Genomic DNA, 8,104 nt, shown 5'->3' with positions numbered 1-8,104 from the left:
CGGCAACATAATGTCATATTCATACACTGAGTTCTGCCTCCCTTAAGATAAAGCAACTTCAACTTCAAAAATGTGTTTCACTTTTTTCACAAGATTATAAATGTTGAGTTATGATAATTTGCTATGGTTTTCACAAAACTAGAAACGTTTTTTCACACTTATTCTTTGTGCTACAGAGAAACCTGGCATAGATGCCATGATGGCGTCTTATTTCCTTGAACAATCTGTGAAAATTGCTTTTGAAGTTAATAGACCTTACATAATTCCAAAGAAACAAAAGAAAATTGCTAAAATAAAAGAAACATGCTTGTATTATACTCAAGGCTAACAGCAATTCTAGATGAGATGTATTATTTTAACAGAATTCAAGATGATACAGTTAGGAAGTATGAATTCACAGAAGGACTATACTGTACTCAACAGAGAATAGTTACAAGAATCTCCATTTACCTTAGCTATACAAGTTGCTTCCCTTGGGTTCCAAGTTCTAATTTGGTTCATTTGTGATTCTGCAGTAATTTCTGTCAATCACAATGCCTTATGAAAGGAAAAAACAAAAGACAAAAAAACAAGCACATATTTAAACAGAAGTATTCAGAGCATATGTAAAATTCATAGGAAAAGAATGTGATAAAAATGACTACATTTTTACAATTGGAACATCACTTGACAACTTGAAATCACTTTACCTTTGCATCACTTTTTAATGTCAGAACCACTTCTATAGGTCTCATCAAAATAAAATATTACCTAACTTGAAAATAAAATTCCCCAAATCTGTGTTCCTATTTGGTAGTAAAATAATCTACTTTGTTTTGGGGGAAAAAATAGCTGTTTTCAAAGCAATATTAGTAAAGGGAGTAACATTTTTTCAAAATCAGTGTAATAGGTGATACTCTTCTTTTCTGATGCTATAATGTGTTATTTTCCTTGGTTAAGATCTTGAGCTATGAAAACAAAAGGATGTGATTTTGAATTTTTGCCCAAACACTTTTTAGTCACATTAATTTGCACATGTGTTTTTCTCTCTGTATTTATATTATATTTTATGAAAATATTATGCAACTTCTCTTTGAAGACATTAATAGTTAAGTAAGACAATACTTTTAAAATGCCTGTTCTATTATTTCTATTGATGTTACTTGTTGTTACAGTATTGTTATTCAAATACAATGCTATTGACAGCAAGAGATAATTTTCTCTTTAAGTTACTGTGCAGGACTATTTGGTGGGAAGTGAACCACTGCAATGATTCTCAGGTAGGAATAGCCTCCCCGACCCTGGAAGAGCTCTTAAAGGTAGGGATTTGGTAAAAAAAAGTGCTATTTACCGATTTAGCTCCTGCCTTCCCAGTATCCTCAATTATTGTAATCTTGGCTTACACAAAATAAGGTTTTCTCAACAATACCACAGTGATTGTTCAATTACTGTTCCCTCTTCTGCAGGATCCCTTATGCTTCACTGCCTATGAGCAATGTTCAGACCAGCTGTGATCTGCACCTCATCTCAAATCAATTTCATTACTGAATCTGTCTTCTTAATAAATGGTTTACTTTTTGTTTATGTGTTAATTTTTAAAAATGTTTTATGCATTTCATCTAGTGACCATGGCTCCTTTTAGTTTCATACACCTTGAATTATCTATGTATAAGAAATCACAAATCGAAAACTTTTTTAATAGAAAAGTTGATTGCAGTCACCTTTGTATATCTGTAATATACTCAATAGTCGGTGATAAAAATGTCATCAAAATCTACCTGTTCAGATTCTCAGGGTAAGATTATAAAATTATAGATCTAAAGAATAATTTTTAAGACAGTTGTAAAAGTTTGTAAAGAAATGTAGAGGTTATGCTGATAGAAATTTTTATGGAATCTGATCTATGGTTTTCCAAATGTTTTCCAAATATTTAATTTTACAAACCTTAATATATTATTACACTGAAGTAATATATACACCATGAAAATAATTGAAAATACTCTCTTTCAAATGTATTTCTGTATAACAAACACATTATTTAATTGGAAATATACTTGCAAACGTAGCTTCAACATGTATTTAGCAAATATTCAATAAACCTATTTTATTCTGGTCATTGTGAGAATATGATGATTAACAATGTAGTTTCTGACCAAGAAATTTTCCATCTGGTGAAGACAGATTAGAAGACAGATGGAAAAGAGTACGAAGCATACAACAATAAGATACATAGAGTGGCTATGGGAACACATAAAAAATGCTCAAACCATTCTTAGGTATAGAAAAATTTCCTCAAAGACTCAGAAAGAATATTCCAGAAGGAAAGAACAACATAAGAACAGTAAGTCAGAGATTTAGGGAAATGAGCTCTGAAAATCAAAAACTAGAGGCAGCTCATTATAAGAAGTACATAGAGGCCAGGTCAAGGGAATGTGGAGAAGTGAGCAAGACTCAGATTATAAAAGACATCATAGACGATGCTATTAAATTCTGATTTTATCATGGCAGATATAAGAGATTACTAGAAGGCTTTAAAATGAAGGATGATATAGCAGATTAGGTATGAAAAACATCAATCTGGCAGAGGATCAGAGAAGGTATCTGCGGAAAGCCATGCTACAAAGAAAAGGACAGTGGAGTAAGTGCAGGAAGCAGAGAGAGAAGATGTCAGTGTGGCAGTGAGGCTGACGAACACAGACATTTTTGAGAAATTTGTTCATAGAATCAGCAGAAGTTGGGGTCAGATTAGGGTCACTTTTACCTTTTCTTTACAGGTTGAAGTCATACACATTTTAGTGTGTTAAGAGCAACTTTCAGAGCAAGGACTTCCTGTTTACCTATCAGTATGTTACTTATGATAGAAAACACAAACATAGGCCACCAGGTGAACTATCATATCCCTGTCTAATGCTACACGGAGTAGGTAAAATTTGGTTGAGCCAAAAATTTCATTGTTGGAAAATAGTCTCATCTAGACAGAACTTATTGAAGATAGAAAAAAATGCGAAAAATCTCAAAGCCAAATATGTCACTTACCGGTGAAATCATAGTTGAGTGCTGTCAGTGGTATTAAATATAAATTGTTGTTAAACTGACACTTTTCCTAAACAGTACATGAGAATTCTTATGTAACAACTCTAATTATTATTACTAACATCTGTGAGAATTTTACCATTTACAAAATATTTCTAATTCATTATCTCACCATAAGAAATTTTTCTTATGATATAATGTATTCTATGTGATATTAGCAATAATTTTACAAAGTTGAGATAACTCAATTTTTTTATGTATAGGTTAGTAGAGGGATGCTCTTTTCAAAACATATTTTGTCAATGTAGCCAGATGCATTCTTATAGGAATTAATCTGTTTATTTGAAAAACTCTTCTTTGGCTTCCCATAAAAATCTGTATTGATTTTAAAGTTTTGTTATTCACTTATAAGGCATTTAATGGCCTTAGACCAACATGTGTACTGGATCTATTGTCTCTCTTTGTCCCTTGTTGCCCATTGAGGTCACAATGAGCAGGCCATTTAGTCCTTTCAAAAGGATAAACTCAAATCCCTTGAAGCTGAGGCTTTTAGAAAATATGCTCCTTGATTGTGGAATGTAGTTGCAATTTCGACCCATTATATCCCATTTGTCTGCATGCAAAAAGAAACAATTGTGTCTTGTTACATCTCAAAATGCTTAAGGTTATGTTTTTTGGCAGTCAGATCTCTATATCTTAGTACATGTGTATCTTTAATAGAGTACTAATATACTTTATCCAATTTATTAAGCTTAAAATGGATCTTTTTTTAGGTCTACCAAGGGACATTAAAATTCTTCCTACCATGATTCCTTACTGAAGAAATAAATGGGTTATTCTGGCACTTAGATTCTAACAGACGAGATAAGAAAAAAAAATTAAAACTATGTAAACTCTTTCTTTTATTCCCAAATATTTACTTTAGCATCTCAAAGAAAGAATTATGGGTGAACCAGATAGGTTTAAAACTAGAGAAATACTGTGCTCGCTTCAGCAGCACATATACTAAAATTAAAACTAAAGAAATAGAATCATGAAAAGAAATTTGAATTGAATATGAGAGTGAAATTGCTATATCTCAATGTAAAAAATAAAATGGGGATGAATCTTTACAGAAGAATTCCAAATAATCTATGTAGACATTCTTCTCTCCAGGAAATAGAGCTTAATTCTTCTCAGTTGAGTGTGGGCTGAAAGAGCAACTTACTTCCAAAGAATTAGGTATGGAAAGAGAAAACTGCTTACAGTGGAGATAACTAGCAAACATTAACTTCATCAAAGTTAATATCTGCAGGGATATGTCATTGATATCATATAATCTCTGATATGATGTAATGAGAAGTCCACTTCACCCCTGTGGTATTCTTCCCTCAAACCCCTAACCCTGATCTAAGCATGAGAAAATCATCAGATAAATCAAAATTCAGGGACAATCTACATCACACCTGACTACTTCCTTTCAAAAGTGACAAGATTATTAAAAATAAAGACAGAGGAATTGTCGCAGACCAGAAGGGACTAAGGAGACATGATGACTAAATGTAATGTTGTATCCCGGTTTGGGTCCTAGAATAGAAAAGTGATGTTCGTGGAAAAACTAGTAGAATATGCAGTTAAAAGTAATTCACCAATGTTAGTTTCTTCTAATGCACCATGCTTATGTAAGATGTTAATATCAGTAGAAAGTTTCCAGAAGCTACAGTATATATAAAATTCTACAATATTTGTTAATTTTGCAAACATTTATTAAGTATCTGCTGTTCTTAAAAGGTTGATAAATATAGTTAAGCCTACCGTATATTTAATATAATTCTCTTCTCTACATCTATTTTAATTCATAATATCCATAAATAATTTGAGTCTAAAATTGAATAAATGAATAGGTCAAGATGATAGTTGTTTATTAGCCAAGGAATCCTTAATTTCATGATTTTTTTTAAAGTAATGTTTCATAATACTTATCTATGTGATGAATAATTTCAGCCATGAAAATTGAGGTCCTGTTACTGAAAGTTCAGTTTGAAGGCTGTTTTAATTTTCTTTTTTGCTTTAACTTTTTGTGATTTATACTTAGTCCTATGATATGTTGGAATTTTTGCATACTGAATATGAAAACCAAATAATCAAAGTGTGATTAACATGCCATCGAATAGAGGGCACTAGCTCAGAATGAATCAAGGTCCCATCTACACTAACCACATTTGAACTCTCTTTCATTACTTAAAAAATAAATAAATAAAATAAAAACAAAACAAAAAAGTTGATATTTAAAAGAGCCTTTAGAATTCTAAATTTTATAATTTTTGAAAATATCATGAGATAGTCTTTACAAAGAATAGTTTAAAAAAGAATTTTAACCCTTTTCAACTTCATATTTTTGTGGAATGCTTTTGGCTAGATAATGTACTATTAAAATCACAGCCATATATATATTAAAGCATTCATAACACCTGTGGACTTTTTATGCATATCTCCTCCATACTACTTACATTAATATGACCAATCAGTTATTTAATACATTAATACAGTGTATGGATGTATGGCAATTGACTAAGAGATAACTTACTACAATATACTAGACACTCAGTCTCATACACAGAGAAAATTCTTTCTTTCTGGCAACATCCTCTTCTAAAGTATTTTCTGTGTCTTTCTACACCTTCAGTTCTCGAAGTGAGCAACAGTGGAAAAAGGTCACTCTACAATCCCAGCTATCTCTCTCCAAAACATGTAAAGTTTGATACCCTATCAGTGGGTTTAAAAATATGATAAGATCGAACTTTCTTTATAGCCTTTAGTATTTGTATTTTATCTGTCTTATAAATATCACATGAATTATGTATTTTTGTCATTGTATAATGTCACATTTTTTTTAACATCAAGTACTAACAAGATTAAGGAAACATAGAGATAGATAGAAGAAAAAAATGTAGAAAATAAAATGTCGATGTAGGATAAGATGCTCTTTAGAAAAAAGAGGGTAACATTAAATGAGATGTTTCTTTCTCAAGGCTAAATACTTTCAACCAATCAGGGCACGTGATGTGAAATGAATTCAATGGATCACTGAGACATGGGCTGTGGCTTGTTGTGACCTCGGGCCATGCAAAATAGCAAAACTCAGTTTCTTTTTATTTTCAGAAACTCTTTCTCAGCAAGAAGCAGCTAGATTTTTTTTGGTGGGTTTTTTTTTGGTTTTTTTTTTTTTTTTTTTGCTCAGCAAGCAAGACTCAGCATGTGAAGCTTTGAACAATCCTGCACTGCAGGGAATGTTTTGCAGAAAATGCATGACAAGATTGCCAAAAGGATTACCTCTTGATTTCCTTTGTCCTTGGGTTTATTTCATTTAATAATGGGGCAAAGATGGTGCCTTTTACAATGAAGAGAATTTATTCATGAATCATATGCGGCAAAATTGTTTTAAAATCCTCATTGCTCATAATTTTTTAAGAAAACAATACCTCATTGAATTTAAGATGTATGTTTTTGCTTTTAAAAAGTGTTTATTATTATACTATAAATTATAGGCATATAATAATTTGTTCTTGCAACAACTTGAAAGCAGAATTCTAAAAGAAATATTTCCTTCCTTTCTTTACTAAAAAGGTGTGAACCACCATCAAGAACATAATATAAAGTCAAGGTAAGTGAAAATCAGGCCATTTAACTACAACAAAAATTTCTGTAAACAAAATAGTACTATAAATTACAACATGTTACTTTTATTGTTTAGTTAGAGGTCTGGAAGAAAATATGCTTAGATATCAATTGTGATTGCACTAACAAAGACAGTGGTCCTGGCCCAAGAAATACCATGACGTTAATGTCAGGACACCTAGCTTCAAGTACCACTTCTACTGCTTAGCACTTATCAATTTGAATTGCAATTTTCTTACCTATGAATTGGGGATGATGCCATTTAGCCTGCCTAACTCACATAATTTGAATATATAATAAAAGAAGGTTTACACATTTTCATAGAATTATAAGGATATACTTTATGAGAAATAAAAACTAGTGCACAGAAAAATTTGTCATGTTGTCCATTGCTTTCAGTCTACCATAATGATTCTGATTTATCCAGAGAGTACACTACTGATAAAGTCAGGGAGTTATAAGAGTATAAAGGAGTGTGATGGCACAGGTAAATTGAGATCAAAAAAGGCTTTCTTCTTGAAGTAACGTTTTATCTTGAGATCCAAAAGATGACCAAGAAGTGACAATTAAACAGAGAAGAAATAAAGATAGCCTCCAAGTTGATGCCCAAGCAGGTGGAAAGAATGTAAATAACAAGGGAAGGAACTGAGGCTATAGTTAAAGAAAAGAAAAAAAAAAAAAAAAGGTGTAAGAAAGTGGCATGACTCAATTCTGAAGATGTATGCTAGTTGTTAAAAATAGGTCTTCATACCTAAAGAATAATAACAAATAATTGAAGGGTTATTAAAGGGAGGACAGTGATATAATCTGATGTCCATTTTTAATAGACAATTTAACAATAATGTGGAGAATAGATTAGAAGGGGTGAATTATAGACCAGAGAGAGAAGTATTTTGGTTATTTCAAAAGTCCAGGCCAGAAATGATAACCAGATATAAAGCATAGCTGTGCAGACAGGTAGAAGTGACACGTTTTGCAATGCATTTTAGAGGCAGAATTGTGCAGACATGATGAGGGCTTGAATATAGCAAGAAAGAAGTAAGGGTTAGTAATAACATCTCATTTCTGAGGTGCTCAATGTCTGATGGTTTCTTCATTGTGATAGGGAATTCTAGAAAATGACTATGTTTCATGAGAGGACATCAAGTAAATGGCAGAGATGAATGTTAAAGGAGACATCTATGCTACAGATAGAAAATTGAAAATCTTTTTTATAATGACAGTTGAAGCCATTAGTATCAATGGAATCAACATTAGAGTAAGGGGGGGAAAAAAGCCCAGGATAGCATGTGAGGACCTCCAAAATTAAGAACATTTATGACAGATGTCCAAGAAGGTGCTTACTAGGACTTGTTATTGTATATTGTATATATACAATTAGATATTGTATATATAAAGATTAATAATATTCAAATATTTCTCACAATATCACAGT

The sequence above is a fragment of the Pteropus alecto genome, unplaced genomic scaffold (genome assembly GCF_000325575.1).
Source record: "Pteropus alecto unplaced genomic scaffold, ASM32557v1 scaffold25, whole genome shotgun sequence".
Classification (NCBI taxonomy): Eukaryota; Metazoa; Chordata; class Mammalia; order Chiroptera; family Pteropodidae; genus Pteropus; species Pteropus alecto.
The sequence above is the reverse complement of the archived record's forward strand: the minus strand, read 5'-3'. Positions refer to the sequence as shown.